This window comes from Etheostoma spectabile, chromosome 9 (assembly GCF_008692095.1).
Source record: "Etheostoma spectabile isolate EspeVRDwgs_2016 chromosome 9, UIUC_Espe_1.0, whole genome shotgun sequence".
In the NCBI taxonomy this organism is placed as follows: Eukaryota; Metazoa; Chordata; class Actinopteri; order Perciformes; family Percidae; genus Etheostoma; species Etheostoma spectabile.
In genome coordinates, this window is record NC_045741.1 from 22935576 (window position 1) to 22951043 (window position 15468).

The following is a 15468-nucleotide window of genomic DNA, read 5'->3' on the forward strand; positions in this document are numbered from 1 at the left end:
ATGTACAACATACATACAGTAAATATTTATGCAAACTGACCACCCTTCCTTCAATGTTTATTTATTGGTCTGACTATCACTGGAATCGCTGAATTTTGGAAATTGAGGGTCTTAAGAGCTCTGCGTTTTGTGTTTTCTGTTTCTTGATTTACTCCTGTAGTAATAGGATATTATTTATGCTTTCCCCCCCCCCACAAGAATACAGCTGTTACTATACAGCAACAAACCGATCATTTAGATAATCTGTAACATTAGATTTGTCAAGCCTGTAAATGCAGTGCTAGGTTTAAAGCACTTCTTACATCGTCCTTGATGAAATGTGTTGTGGAGCTGCTCATAAGCAGAAACTTTGATTTGTTAACATGTCATCCCAACAGTTGAGTCTGTGTAACTCAACACTCACGCTTGCTTTATGTTGCACATCTATGTGCTGCAAAACCAATTGCCCTTCAGGGCCAATAAAGTGAACATTATTAACAGTTGGAATCAATAGCTACATACTGCATGTCACCACTAGTTGAGAAAGCTTCTGATCTATACTAGCCCTACTTTACTGTACTCGTTTTGAATCGCCACTTAGCAAAGACACAAAATTCTGTATGTGATTTCATCTTTTATTCGCTAATTCACGCTATACATATTTAATTTGTGAATTAAAAATGCCCATAATGTGGTGGAAATCAGGTTTATTAGTAAATATGAGATCAATCTAAACATTTGTATGTTATTGTTTTCCAGTTAATAAGTATCTATGATGCTCAATAGCAGAACACTGTTTACCCTCCTACTACTGCGCACAACTGTTTGACTGGTAACCCGGCGGCATAAGTGGCAACTGAACACGAGTCTATAGTACAGACCTCGCTCTAGTACTAAGTCCAAAGGGTGAGCTGCTCATCTTCTTCATTCCTGCGACGACATCTTCCCTTTTATAAGTGATTATTTTGTATGTCAGTTACTTTTGTGTCAGTTTTAAGATTTTGCCTCAAATCATCTTGTGTTCTGCTTTTTAGAGATGAACAGCACCACCGGGATAAAGATTACCTTTCTGGAACGGAGGGACTTAGCCCTAGATTTTCATTTTGTTTGTTTAGTTTCAGTGGAAGTTCTAAAACAGGTGAGCTACACTGACACTCTGTTTTGTTTACTGATTTAACAACTGCCTACAAAAAGTGTATTGCAGTTGGGTTGACAGCTGAATCTATACACAAGCTCAAATGCATTGCACTGTTTGACTTAATATTGACATTATCTAATCAATAAAGTCTAATGAGTAGGTCTATCACGTCAAAACCGCATTGGTACAGTTTACCTTCCTAGTTGCAAAACAGGTGCATGTTTTGCACTACATTTGATTTCTGATTTAATTTCAAATAGAATAGTTATATACATTTGTTGAGGTTTTTTTTCCCCTTTTTATCGCTACCAATCATTGAAATATATTTAGCTATCCTTAACTGCCAGCCAGTGCAGCATTCACCACTGGTGAGGGTTTTAATTGTCTTTCTTGCAAACTGATGACAATAAAAGTGTTGTTTATCATGTGAAGCACTTGTGTGACTTTGTCTTTAAAAGTGCTATATCAAATAAAGTCATTATACAGTATTTTACAGGATTGTACTTTATTTACTATTTTCTGTGGTACACAAATTAACTGCAGTGTTAGTGAGGGCCTTTCCAGCAGGGGAACACAGTAAATAACCAAGGCAACAGACCACTCCCCATCTATGTTTCTAAATTGGACTATCCAAGTCTATGCACATTCTGAACTGAAAGCCAATCCCTGGAGACCAGAGCTAAGTTGTCCTTGGCTTGGCTCCTGTAGGGAGGGTAATGAATGGTAGCAAAGAGGAAAAATGAACACTATCATGCTTCTAATAGACCAATGATTCAATGTTTACGTCACAGATTCATCTTCAATCCAGTGCCAGATGTTCTAGTACACGAAGTTCAAACCTGGCATTCAAGCACTGTAAACACACAAAGAGGGGTAAGTAAGCAGAAGCACACAGATAACCAGTGTTACGATACACTCTATCTAGCTGTGGCGCTCTCACTTGTTGGGTTTGGCTTTGCAGTTCATTATATCTTTGTCTCTTTAGTAGTCTGGCCTCTATGGTCATTGTGTCAACATAAAACTATCGTTAATGACACTTAAGTAAAAACACATGTTCAGTTTTGTGCATGTTGTGTTTGTTGTGTGTTAGTGTCATAGAAAACAATGTCTTCCGCATATAAAAAAGATATGTATTTGTTTAAGACTTGATGAAATATACTCAATTCAATTGACAGGTACTGTGGCGCCAACACTGGCAATGTACACATCATCGCAGAACCTGTATGCTGAGGTCATCGGAGTCCTTACACAGTCAAAGTAAGTCGCTTAAATCTGCCTGTTAGTTGACTACGGCTGATTAGTCACTTTGTCAGTCAGCCCTAACCTCTCATTAGTGTAGGGAGTTGTTTGTTTTGTTTCTAAGTGTAGATGTATGTGTTTTGTGTGTGTCTGCTCAGGTTTCAGCAGGAGGAAGGAAGTTCATCACAGAACTGAAGGAGCTCAGGCCTAAATAGGCAGAGTCCCTATGTGGTCCAGAAGCATCATCAGTCTCATCGGGCATGAAGTTTCTGTGGAAAATATCCTGTGGAGGATTTTGAGGCTTCCTTTCAGTTCATGCAAGGTAAATTAAAAAGTCCTTTTTTCATGCAATTTGTCAAAGATTAGCACAGTAAGTGAGGCGATACGTTTTGGTTGCATAATGGCACCAGACTTCTTTTCTTTTTTTGCAATGCCGCCCTTTGTTCGAACCTCAGCAGCTGTCCATAGCAAAGGCTCATAAGTTAGATGAGTAACGATCAAAGGTGAGTTGCCAAGTAGCAAGTGTATGTGTGTTTCGCTGCTTTGCTAAGAGCTGTGAAACGGAGCTGTGCCCTTTTCATTAAATCTCTATACAGTGCTAAAAAAACACACACAACTCGCGCTGGTCTTTAACTCTACCGTGATTTCTATTTGTTTAATGTAACATACTGTAGTTTATGTCCACCATTTCATTTCAGTATTTTCAGTACGTATGGGTTTCAACCCATACAATGTTCTTTATATAGCCTGACCCAATAAGGACATTTAGATTGTACTGATAATTAAGAAACAAATTAATTATGATTAGGTTTGACTTCTATTAAGTCAATAATACGATAAAACAAGATTTCCTCCCCCTCAGTGACTCAGCTAAAGAGGAAAAATGACATAACAGGATGCCCTATGGTTCTTTCTTTTCTTGCCATGTGACCTGCATTCTTTGGTTCTGCATCAGTTAGTTTTACAACACTTTCAAATATTCATATGTGCATTTTAATTGGAGTTGAGATGTGAAGACACACGTTTTTCTTTTTTGCAGCACTGATCTTATCTCAATACTGTGTGTGTATCGTCATTGGCAGTTTATCTCTGTGTATGTATCATATTGTGTATTCTTCATACACGTATGTCTTGGTGCCTCTTTTAGTGTGCCCGTATTTCTGAAGTCAAGGACAAGACATAAAGCATGCTCTAGGCTGCCTTTTTGTTGAGATCCTCATCCCTGTCGCAGCTGTGAGTACACCTTCCAAAACGATTTTCATAGTTTTACACAAGTTAATTTCTTTTTCTTTTCACATAAAACGTACCATGGTAATGACTCGTTTATCCTCAGGCGGTGCAAAATGAACGTCAATGTCCTGCCTGAAGAACTTTTGGAGAGCTGTACCAGACAACATTTGACCTTAGTTCCAGAAAGAAGCACTCTTGGTAATAATTAGAGCATCCTATTTTTTTCTGTCTTCCCTCCCCACCCCTAACTCTATTTACTACTTCCTTTTCATGGGTTTCACACTTCCTGTAGTTTGTCAGCGTTCCATTGGACCCCAAGCACAGCCAGTCCGTCACCTTCATCAAAAATATTATAAAAATAAAAACAGCCTCACTCTTTTTCTCTATATTTACTGACCAACTCCAAAAATTCTCTCAGGAATTTTTTTTTTTTTTTTTTTAAATAAATCTGTATTTAATATAGTGAGGTTTTTCAATGTATGCTTCCAGACTTTTTAGTAATAATTTGTGATCCTGTGTCATAAAAAAGATTCTAAAGTCTCAGCTTGTGTTGTTGTTGTTGTTGTTGGCCTGTCTGTAGTGTGCAGTGCTTTTGTGCTTACCGTGTCTTTTCAGATGCTAAATTACAAAGTGTGCATACAAAACACATCATTCAGGACAGACCTACTTATCTCTAGCTTTTTTTATGTTGACACTGTTTATCTCCCCGGCTCTGTATCCCTGGTGACATGCTTGCTGTGTGTTGTCAGAAGCAGTTCTTCCTCAACAACTGGCACATCTTCCTCCAGAACTGCCTCTCGCACCTAAAGGTACTGCTAGCCCGAGCCTTCACACGCAATCCTTTTCCACAAAGTGTGTACTTTTGTGTCCGAAGAGTAGACACATGACTGCATTCTTCAGAAAAAAGTATTTTAGGACCTCATACTTGGCAACGCCTATTTTTAGCGTAAAGCTCAGAGGTCTTATGACTTGTGTTATCAAATCTAAAATGAAAAGTTCATCGATTACAATGTGGAAGCATCAACGTTTACAAATGTTAAAAGAAATCATTATTGGTATTATGTATATTCTATTGGTTAGTACAGCTGTAATTACCACTGATCTAAGAGTTGCCTTGGTTGTGAAGTGTGTGCTCTGTGGTTCGTCTAAAGATCATAATGTACCTTCCCTCCATCATCAACAACTAGATCTGGACAGGAATAGCAACTTGATTGTGATAATGTAATAGTAAAGTCTTTGTTTAAAAAAAAAAAAAAAGCTGGCAAAGGGACAAATACATGCATGAAATAAATGTTATTAGGTATCACTAATAATCAACAGTGTGAACCCACTTATTTCACAGAGAATTAAATAAACCTATCTGTATTTTTAAACTCAACCTGCAAAATATCCCACATCTTAGCTGATGCCCCTTACTTAATTATGTTATCTCAAGTGCTGTTTTAAAACTCCTTGCAAACCCATTACGAACCGATCAAACCTGCTTTCCCTCCTGTCCCCTGACTATCTGGAAGCCAATCCGACCCAGAAGCGCTTTGACCAAATTACTGGCTCACTGATGCCTCAGCAACTGCCTTTTTTTCCTTCTAATTGATTGACCCATTTGTGGAGATTGTATGATCTTGTGGTGGTAGATTCTGTATTGCTTCCTTGTGATGATGATTACTAATGGTTTGAAATGGCCGTCTGTCTTCTCAGTGATCTCATCCTAGCATTCCTCCTTTCACTGTTGTAATTGTTTTAGCTTCCTTAATTTGAAAATCATAATGAGTCAGTCTTCGAGTGGTGATGGCGATTCTTTGATTGGATCATCTTTGCGGGTTTGCGTGATGGCTCGAGTGTAGTGATTTTTAGTTGATTAGGGCTTCTTGTCCAACCAGTGATTTTAACCCGTTGTGCTCATAAATAATATGATGATAAAACAAATTAAAGTAAGGATGAGAGGTGTTATCCTCCTGGGAGACAACGTCTCTAGACCCTCAGACCCCCTTTGGGGGGAATGCAAATAAACATACCAATAACTATGTTGATCAAAGGCACAATTAGCATGTAATTAATGTGATTTAACCAAATTACAACAAAACATGAAATAGTACAGTTCACTTTTTTAATGCATTTGCATGCAAAGGTGTGCATTGTGTATGTTCTCAGATCAATTATTTAGTGATTTATTTGACTTGACATAAACTGCAAGAAGAATAAGGACAAATATCCAGATGTGCATGTTTTTTTAACAAACACTACACCAACAGAGGGAAAAATTATGTTAATGGATTTCTCAAACCTATCAATATTGGTGGTAAAATAAACGCCATATTTTGGCTGCCGTACTTTTGAAGTATGATCCCCACAGGGTTAAAATACAGCGCTAGTATTTTGAGTGTGCTGACATGGTTTGAATGGACTACTGATTTGGTGTCGCTGCTTCTTAGCTTTGTAGGTGAAATGAGCATTTTGTTTTTATACTCCTTTTCCCATTCACATCTTTAAATGTCCTTTCCCATCCTCTGTGTTCCCCCTATATCCACTCCCCTATTCGTTTTTTCTCTCTGTCCACTGTGTGATTTCCAGACCACAGCACACCTTACTTTGCTTGCATTTTCACTTTTAAATTCATTATATGTTATACCATATCAAATACCAATGTAACTGTTTTTAGGACTAGCAGCCTCTAATAAATCCAAAGTGGCATGTTAACAGTTCAATGTGTCTCATTTTAGCCACCTGACAAGAACAAAGAGACTTTGGATGGCTCTTGCATTTGTTTAGGTTATGTCTTTGTTTTTGCCTATAACTTGCATGTGTCCCTCCCCAAACCCACATTCTTTGTCTCCTGTCATTTGATCTTTTTCTCACGCTGACTCGCAGATGCCGTCTAACAACAGCATCCGAAAGCAGATTGAGACGCTGCAGGTGAGTTATTTGGTGTCAGTGACCCTGCCTGTGCCCCATTCCTTTCAATGGTCCAGGTCCTGACGAGACGTAGCTGTGGGGTTGTACAGTCCTGGCTGCTGGCTAATTGGTATTAGTTCATTCTACTGTAGCGGCTGTGACGTTGCGTGGGAAGAGATCACGTGAACTACTGTAACTTGTGATGTTTGTTTTAGGCTTGTTGTTGAGCTGGTTTGGTTTTTGGGCAGTTGGTGTTGACTTTTGGTCTATCTAGTCTATTTAGATTTTACTGTAATACATGTTTTGTTCACTAGGGATGCAGTATATAGTGAGTCACGTACCGTATGGTCATATAGGCTTTCAAATATTTGCCTCTTTGGATAAGATAGCTATTTCTCTTTAGGATGCAAAGGTATATTCGATATGTGGATGATTCAGCTGTAACCTAGAAGTTTATCACTAATACCCCACACTGTTGTTGAGTTGATATTTAAAAGAGTCACCTACACTTCCTAGGACACTGCCCATGCTGGTTCACTGTGAGGAAATGTAGATCGCGGATGGAAAATGGATTTCAATTTAAAAAAGTAGTAACTTATCGATTTAATTTTTGATTATAAATTTAAATATTGTGCATTCCTGTATTTATTACCAGAGGTCGGAGAAAGTCTTTGAAGCATTAATACAAAGAAATAAACTTGATTTTTCAGGAATTCAGTTGTGCGGCAGTGCTCCATTCCAGTTTTTTTTCTGTTGGGTTGGTAAAAGGCTGGCTGGCAGCAGCCCCACTGTGCTTTGGCTTTGACATTAGGACTGAGGGATTGTTTTTATTAAACCGTTAATCGACATCCTTAATGTGCACGCACTGTTATTTTTTTTTTTTTCCGGATTTCTAACAAAATCAAGCTCTGTATGCAGTGGTTCTCTCAATCCCCTACTATTAACACATTAACATACGTTAAAGATCTTGAATCAACGCAGACCAAACTAACCAGGTTAATAAATGCATGAGTCTTGTGTCCCCATGGTTCGTGTACAATACCGGATGTGAGAAAAGGAAAAAAAAAAAACTACTTTTATTAGTTTCAAGTCAATAAGTATGTTTATGTCCTATTTAATTAGGAACTCAATTATTCCATAGTGATATAAAAAAAAAAAAAAAAAAATATTAAAGATGATGTAAAATGCTGCCCTCAGGTGGAAGCCCTGGTTGACATTGGAAAGCACATTTGTTTGTGCTCATACTGTTCTGTCTGACTGTGATTTATTAGTATTCAGCCGGAAAGAGATGACAAAGTGTTGCAGACAAAAGGATCTGCTGAACTGTGGTTTGGCAATCAGCTGCGCTTTTCTTAAAATGTCAATTCACCACAATCCACAAAAAGATTATTCTCACTCACTGTAACCCCTTAGTTTTGAGACATCTGCCTTTGACATGGCTGTTAGTGTCTATGTCTATAGTTTAAGTATTAAGTCAAGCATGGCATGCCATATTTGAAAGCATGTGCACAAAGATAACTGCTAATCTAGGGACAGGCCCAGGCTGTGATGTCTCTGTCTTAAAATGTGTTCAGATTGAAAAAATTTTAAAAGGCCTTGTTGATTTTTATTAAGCTATTTCCAGTATCAATCTGTTTTGTGGTTAATCTATGTTAATGTTAAGAGGAAAAAGAGATGCAGTGACGTGGTTGGATAGAAAGGTGGAGAAGCTTGGGTATAGGTGCCTCATTTCATTTGGAAAAAACGGCAAACTTCCATCAAGCCAATATTAAGCTGTCGTAAGTATGGAATCCTTGCAATATGTCCACATTACACGCTCTGAGCATGGTCGCTCACAGATGGCCCAGTGCGCATATCTCTTCAATATGTATTTATCATAGGTGGAAACTTGGTGGTTTTTCAAAAAGTCTGGAAATATTAACTGTTCTTCTTTTTCAGGACACAGTTTTGGATTATTATAAATTGGTTGCAACGACGCTTGGTTATTTTCTTAAGACGTTTTCTTTGGGTTAAGATGATGTCTCCATATTCAGCTTTCTTCCAAAAGACCATAAAATAGTTGTATTTCACTAGTTTTACTGATGGCTATTCCTTTAAAAATCTCTAGTTTTTTCTGATGTTACATCAAACCGTTTTGTCAAGTTTCAAACAACCTGATCTCATAAGCTCACAGGTGGGTAGTTAAATTGCTGTAATTATTGAGTTGCTTACATTTTTTTTTTTTCCCTTTCTCACGAACAAAGACCTAAAATGTCCCGTGTGGCACTAGAGTCGCTCTACAGACTGCTATGGTCTACATCATCAGGATCAAGTGTGAGAGTAATACCCGTCACACAGGGTCAGTTTTCAAGACCACCGAGTACAACACACACCACACACACACACACACACCACACACACACCCACACAAAATCAACCCCTTTGATTGGATCAGTAGAAGTCATTTAAATATTGGGCTTTGTTGTTGGACTATATAGCTTATAATATCCCCCCCCTTTTCCACTAGTCGACTACTCACATTGTTTCAGCACTTTTCCCTAAAGGCTCCCGAGTGTGGTGCCTAGGGACCACCCCCTCAACATCTTGTCAGATCATCCAGTTCATACTCAGGTAAGCTTGGAGCATGGTGACATACTGTACCTGGGTCTTACATTGACTAAACCTAAGAATAAGCCGTGTAGTCGCCTGTGTGTAAGTGATTGCTGGTCTGTTGGTTGTTACAGAAAGCCTGGACTTTGCTATGAAGGAGATCATCTATGACCTCCTGTGTGTGGGCAAGTCTCACAAAACCTTTGCCTCAATCCAGAGGTAAATTAGAGACAAGACTTTAGTTGTGATGTTATTGAGTATTAGTAGATTCTCTCTCTGTCATACCTTCCCTCTATCCTCTCTACAAGAGGATGAATATCGGTTTGCGAGCCTTCTTGGTGATTGCGACAGCCTACAGCAGAAAGATGGGGACCTCCTATGCCTACAACTGGATCATCATGCCCTCTGGCAACACCCTGCGTGTCAAAAGATCTTCCTCATACCACTCTCACGATTGAGAAGCCAAGGTCATAGGTGTTTGTAATTTCAAAACATGACTTTCAGAAAAGATAAGAGGCATTTTAGTTTTTTTTTTTTTTTTTTTTAAATATCGTGTGTTTTTTTTTTCCTCGAGTAAAGGACTCTGCTGGGTATTCCCGGCATGTCACTGTACTACCCACAAGTAAGAAGAGCCTTGGACACCATCCTGCGCACCCTGGATAAGGAAGTGGGACGCTCCCTGAGCATGACCAATGTGCAGATTCCACACAGGAGCCTGAGACATGATTACGTAGGTGACCACACTCCTGGTATTCTCCAAGTACTGTTTGCGTTACCTCTGAACTATAGAAGGTTTTCATGAGCCGTTTGTACCACAGGGGAGAGAGGAGCCGAAGATCGATCTTTTCCGTACGTGTGTGGCCGCCATCCCAAGACTGATACCAGATGGCATGAGCAGACAAGACCTACTAGAGCTTCTAGCCAAGTACTTCACCTTCCTCTACCTTACTGCAGACACATCAAGTTACAACAATCTACTGTAGTTTAGGTGGACCTTCCATACATTTTCCAATGTCTGCTCCTTCTCCTTCTCTAGACTGACCCTCCACATGGATGAGGAGCTCACGGTCCTTCTTTACTGCCTATTACTCTCCGAGGCCCTGAGGTTGATTTCCCAGAGTGGCGTGAGGATGTTCTCTCAGGCTTTGCCTACTTCATTGTCCAAGGTGTGACTGATGTCACCCCACTTTGTGGACAACGCTGTCAAGATGCTACTGCAGCTCACAGCCAATGGAGGCAGGCAGTGCAGACGTAGCAACAAGAGCCACGATGCACAGGTTTGTCTGAAAGCCCTAGCTGTATTACTTCATTATGAGTGATTTTTGTGTCTTTATATGCATTAGTGTACTTTGTCATGTTTTTTGATGGTTTAGTGACTTAATGTCCCAACTTATAAGGTTTTAATTATACTTTTCTTCTACAGGGTTCAAGCAGCGGTCGTTCTGTGTCCCTGGAACGTACTCCTCTGTTAGGGGTGCGCATGTAGTGGAGGTTTAGCATTGGTTTGCTTTGTAGCTGCCGCCCCTGCCACACGCGCTGTCTGTTAACGTCCTCAAGAGGTCCGGGCACTGCACACTGCACTGGCATTGGCAGGTAATAACCAAAACAGTGTTTTTTTTTGTTTGGTTTTTTGCAATTGACAGATATAAGTCATATGTGTATGAGTGGGTTTTTTTTTAGGTTACAATTGTTTTCTGATATTTCTTCTGTCAGGGTGATGAGAATGGCCATTGATGTAATGACAGATTAAGTGCATCCGTGTTGGAGAGCTTCATCTCTCCACAGGAGCTGACCAGGTATAAATGCCATTTCTCATTTACAGAATCTGAAGTGACAAATACTCCAAGACTCAATTTGTGTCTGTGTTTTTCTCTGTAGAGCAACCTGCTGTACTGTCCCAGTGGGATTGATCTTCAGACGCTTGCAGAGTGGGAGTTCATCTCCATCAGCCACCAGTTTGATGTGGTGAGCCCCTCGCACATCTGGGTGTTTGCCCATGTTACTCAGGGCCAGGACCCCTGGGTCTCAGCTTCTCCAGCTACATGCGGCAGGGCCCCCTGCCCAACATTGTCCCACTCCCTCAACTATGCATGGATGTTTGCCTACACCCGCTTGCAACTACTGTCTCACAAGTTGACATCAAGTTGTTTCAATCAAGCCTCTTTGTTTTCTGTCCGTTGCATCATTGTATTGGAGTGTGTTTTTGTCATTCTGGGTGTCTTTATTATAGACCGGCTTTAAAAAGGCCAGATGACATTATGTGCTAGGATTAAGGTCTTGTACCAATAATAACTTCAGTCTAATTGTGTGACACAAGATTAAAAATGTAAATGTAAATGGCAAAGCTTGATGTAGCATGCTGCCTTTGTGTGAGGGCCCCAACATAGCCAGCAAAGGCCTTCATTCTCTGGGCTTAGGTTGTTATAATCTCCTGTTTTATGTCCACGTTCGCAGCCCCATCAATCCAAGAAATTGAACAGCTAAACAGCAGTGACCTCCTACGTCGCCTTTGGAGGAACTACCTGATTCTCTGCTGCAGCTCGGCCTCCTCGTCCCTCCTCGTCCTCCTCCTCCATGTGTTCGTCCCCTCCACCCTGGCGTCCGTCCTCTGCTCCCCGCCGAGACGCTGGCGTCCACGCCGGACAGGCGACTACAGTTATGATTCAAGGTCAGGAACCCTCTGCAGAAAACATTCCATTAACACACATTAAAGTTTTAAATATACACAAATATCTTCTAATTTTCAAGTCTTAGAATGTGTAAGTGTGAAATATGCAACAGCAGACATAAGTATACGTATCCTATGTGTACTCTCGAATTTCCAAAACCTAAAAACATAGGACCCTTGTAACATAACAGTGAACAGCTACTAACTCATTCTTATTTTTGCATTTCAGCCATGACATTGCTCTTCTGTGTGTTAATAGATTGTTGGTACTCCGTCCCCTCCTCTCTGTTCAACACATTGTTCCAATGATGCGCTCTGAGAGCTGGACATCACAGAGTCTCTTGTGTTGGGCTGGCAGGACCAACCCTGTGGCCTTCAGGTTAATAAACTCTGACCATGATCTTTGTGTACTTAATGCCTCTGCTACACTTTGATATACTTGTCAAAATCTTTTACTATTTATTTATTTACATCTACCTTTCCCCTCCTTTTTAAGAAGTTGATAGAGGAGCTAAATCCCATCATAACAGAAGCTCTAGAAAGAAGACCTGAGAGTTGCAGTTCATTGATACTAGGTTATTTCTGCCACAAATCTTTGTTTGTTTTTTAAGACAGTTTTACAAAGTTACAATGCTACTCTCTTTATTCTGCAGAACATGAAGCGGCGCAGGCGCCGTGACATCCTCAGGGTCCCTGGTCCGGATATTTGAGCTGCTGGCTGATGCTGGTGTTATCAGTCAGATGTATGTAATCCACAATGATCTTGTACCAGGTGATTAGTACATTTATATAATTGAATAACTGGAACCGTTTTATAACACCGCAATAATTTCTTTGATTTGACTTTTTACAGAGCGAGTGGAGGTTAGATGGAGAGAGCCACCTCTCTGAACAGTACGCTGCTTGAGTATGTTGATCTACAGGCAGTTTGCTTGAGGCTGAAATGACAAGGACTCTGACACACTCAAGGACATTCGCTGTCACTTTAGTTGCACTTGTGGCCAATATCATTCAGAATGTCCCAGGTATGTCTTGCAACTCATATCGGTCAGTCACAACTCACTTGCACGAAATGTCTTCTAAAGTTAGAGTAATAAAACAAAGTGTCTTGTATATTAATTTTGTTACTTGTTATGTTCAGTACACAGGAGGACCATCTTCCCCCAGCAGTCTGCTGAGCACAGTCTGTCATGCTGTTCGATCACTGGGCTGGGCCGTTCACCATTATGTTCACTCCCCTGGACCGCTACAGTGACGAAATATGCAGATCAACCGACATCAGTACTGTGCGCTAAAGGTACACACAAACATAAATAAAAATATCAATGTTGAAATCAGTTACATAGATACAATACAATCAATACATACTGTACTAACAGCTTCTTTAATTTTCCAGGCCATGTCTGCAGTGTTGTGTTGTGGACCTGTAGCTGACAATGTTGGCCTTTCCTGATGGCTACATTCTACAAGTGGCTGGGACAACATCCTGGTATTCTCAGGACAAGAAGGTTAGAGAAATGTTACAATTTTAGCCTTCTTGATTACACACAAATTATCTTTGATAGTTGGCCGAAGCATGTGTATGAGTACGAAAATTAGGTTGAGGTAGGAGTGTGCATCACCGAGAAATTTCACAAACCTAACCACATATTCAGCGCAGAACAGGAAAGTAACATGTCCAAAGTTCAAACAGAAATGGAGTACCTTACCTTTCACTGGGATACATTGGCTAGCACAATAGCAATCTTCCCTGTTTTGACCTGTCAGCCTTCGTCAAGCATCCGGTCTTGAATGTAAAGGTGGCAATCAACACGACGTGATATAATTGTAATGTCTTAAATACACAACAAACTAAGCATCATTTTAAAAAAATGATGAGACATTGGTTCATCTGCCTGTACTGTAAAACTTTCTGAGGTTATCAGCACAGGTTCACTTACCATGACACTAGCACCACACAGTGGTGTTCAGAAGTACTGCAAGAGGTCAAGGTTTTAACTAGGGGTGATCCGAGTATCCGGCGAAACGAGTATCCGGTACGGATACGCACTTTTTGCCGAGTACAAGTATTATCCAGTAATATGATCAATAGCCGTGCTCGGATTGAAATAAACTCCTCAACTGGCCGCGCAGCGTCGGTGATAATCACAGCGCCCCCGCCTACAAACCCGCTCGGATCAATCCACACACACCACCACCACACACCACACAGAACATGGAGAAATGCTCTCTCTCTCCTCTCGCTCGCTCGCTCGCTCGTCCTCTCTCTCTCGCGCTCGCTCGCTCCCGCTCCTCAGGCAGGCAGTCGGGTCTGTGGATCTGTTCCGTTAACGTTTAGGGTTTCTTCAGCTTCAGGTTTGTTTTTAACTTCGGTTTATAGTACTTACAGACTTAGTAACCATAGATTTCTGGTGAACGTGGGGTTTGTAGTCCTTATATAGTAACCAGTAGATTGCTGGTGAACGTGGGGTTTGTAGTCCTTACATAGTAACCAGTAGATTTCTGGTGAACGTGTGTGCAGACGTGCTGCTTGATTTAATTGGACTCCCGTTGCGTCTCCTCCAGGAGATTTTTTTTTTTTTTTACTGTCAGCTGCCCCCCCCCGCCCCCTCTCTCTCTCTCTGTGTCTCTTTCTTACTCACCCACACACACACACACAACACACACACACACTATATACCTGGTGTGGAAATAAAAAAATAAAAAAGAACCAAAAAAAAAAATCACCTGATCATAAAAAAATAAAGTTAAAAAAAGAAAGTTATATTGATATGAACAAACTCTTTTCCTTCATTTTACTTCCTAATTGCAATGATGTGTTTATTCATTGTTGCAAAACGTTCGTTTTATAGTTTGTTTTTTCCCATGACAGCACCATGAGTGAAGCTTGATGCTGTCATGAATAGTTTTCTAATCAGCAATTAATATAACAATTTTTGATCAACTCATATCAATTGCGCTTAATAAAACACATAACCGGTTAAACCCCGCACCTTTCAAAGAACCCGACCCACTTCCGGGTTAATCTGACCACTTCCGGTATTAGCCCCCGCAGTCCGACCGAGTACGGATCCGGATACAGATAATTCATGTGGTAAACAGATACAGATAATGCTGTGTGTTGATCTATACAGGTAAAAGCCAGTAAATTAGAATATTTTGAAAAACTTGATTTATTTTTTTTTTCAGTTAATGCATTCAAAGGGTGTGTACTTGTACATTATATTTATTCATTGCAACACAGACTGATGCATTCAATGTTATTTCATTTAATTTTGATGATTTGAATGGGCAACAAATGAAAATCCCAATTCCGTGTGTCACAAAATTAGAATATTGTGTAAGGGTTAAATTTGAAGACACCTGGTGCCACAAACTAATCAGCTGATTAACTCAAAACACCCTGCAAGGGCTTTAAATGGTCTCTCAGTCCAGTTCTGAAGCCTACACAAACTGGGGAAGACTCAGATTTGACAGCTGTCCAAAAGGCGACCATCGACACATTGCACAAGGAGGGAAAGACACAAAAGTGTTATTGCTGAAGAGGCTGGCTGTTCTCAAGCTCTGTGTCCAACACACTTAATAGAGAGGCAAAGTGAAGGAAAAACTGTGGTCAGAAAAAGTGTACAAGCGATAGGGATCACCGCGCCCTAGTCAAGATTGTGGAAAAAAAAAAACATTCAAAAATGTGGGGAGATTCACAAGGAGTGGACAGCTGCTGGAGTCAGTGCTT

The 15468-nt window shown here is 40.3% G+C and overlaps 1 protein-coding gene and 1 long non-coding RNA gene across 2 annotated transcripts in view; both read left to right on the forward strand.

Annotated features, from left to right (window-relative positions):
* fryl (furry homolog, like) overlaps window positions 1-15468 on the forward strand; it is a 74805-nt gene that overhangs the window by 32430 nt on the left and 26907 nt on the right.
* Window positions 4331-6499, forward strand: LOC116695926 (uncharacterized). Its single transcript, XR_004333589.1, has 2 exons — window positions 4331-4395; window positions 6455-6499. It is a non-coding gene; the product is annotated as an uncharacterized LOC116695926 (long non-coding RNA).